Source organism: Cynara cardunculus (assembly GCF_001531365.2).
Source record: "Cynara cardunculus var. scolymus isolate 2C chromosome LG 17, CcrdV1, whole genome shotgun sequence".
NCBI lineage: Eukaryota > Viridiplantae > Streptophyta > Magnoliopsida > Asterales > Asteraceae > Cynara > Cynara cardunculus.
Window position 1 is genome coordinate 14,190,829 of NC_037544.1, and position 1,102 is coordinate 14,191,930.

Consider the following 1,102-nt stretch of genomic DNA (forward strand, 5'->3'; position numbering starts at 1 on the left):
TGCGATTAAAACATTTTTCTTCTTCAAGAGGTTTTATCATTTTAAAAGCACATACTCCCCCTTGAACCTTGCAAACTTCTGCTAGGTTAAACCTGTTTAACTAAAGAATCAAGTGAAAGGTTATTCAAGAAACAAAAACTATATACAGAAATGGAATTTAAAAGAAAAACTATATACAAAATGGAATAAAGAATTAAGACAACCAACAACTAGGATTCTGGACAAGTCATTCCAATTTTCTCTACAAGGTAATTAAACCTTTTTTCATCTAGGGCCTTAGTAAAGAGGTCAGCCAATAGAAATTCTGATTTAACAAAATATAACTCAATATTACCTTCTTCAACTTGATGTTTAAGAAAATGGTACCTTATGTCGATATGCTTGGTCTTAGAATGCTGAACTGGATTGGCTGATATTGCTATTGCACTCAGAGGATGGGGATTTTGTTGACAGAGTAGCCGTAGTAACGTAGTTGGGTCTGCATCCACAGAGCTTGTGAACAACAACTTGTAGCAGCTACGTATTCAGCCTCTGCTGTAGAAGTTGAAACACACTTCTGCTTCTTTGACGACCAACTTACTAGTTTTCCTCCAAGAAACTGGCAGCYCCCAGAGGTGCTCTTTCTGTCAATCTGGCATCCACCATATTCTGAATCCGTGTACGCCACTAGGTCAATGTTTTAATGCAGAGGGTACCATAGTCCAAGAGTTGGTGTCTGCTTTAAATAACGCAGGATCCTCTTAACCACACTAAGATGTGACTCTTTAGGGTTGGCCTGATACCTGGCACATAAACATGTAGAAAACATGATGTCAGGCCTGCTAGCAGTTAAATATAAGAGAGATCCTATTATTCCTCTGTACAGCTTGCACTCTACAGGTGGACCATTAAGGTCCTTATTTAGCTTATGGCCTGGAGCCATGGGTGTCCTCATAGGAGAGGCTTCGAGCAACTTGTACTTCTTCAAGAGGTCATGAACATATTTAGATTGGTTGATAAATATGCCTTCGGATGATTGCTTGACTTGTAGACCTAAGAAGAAGGTTAGCTCTCCCATCATGCTCATTTCAAATTCATTCTGCATCAAGTCCTCAAATTCTTT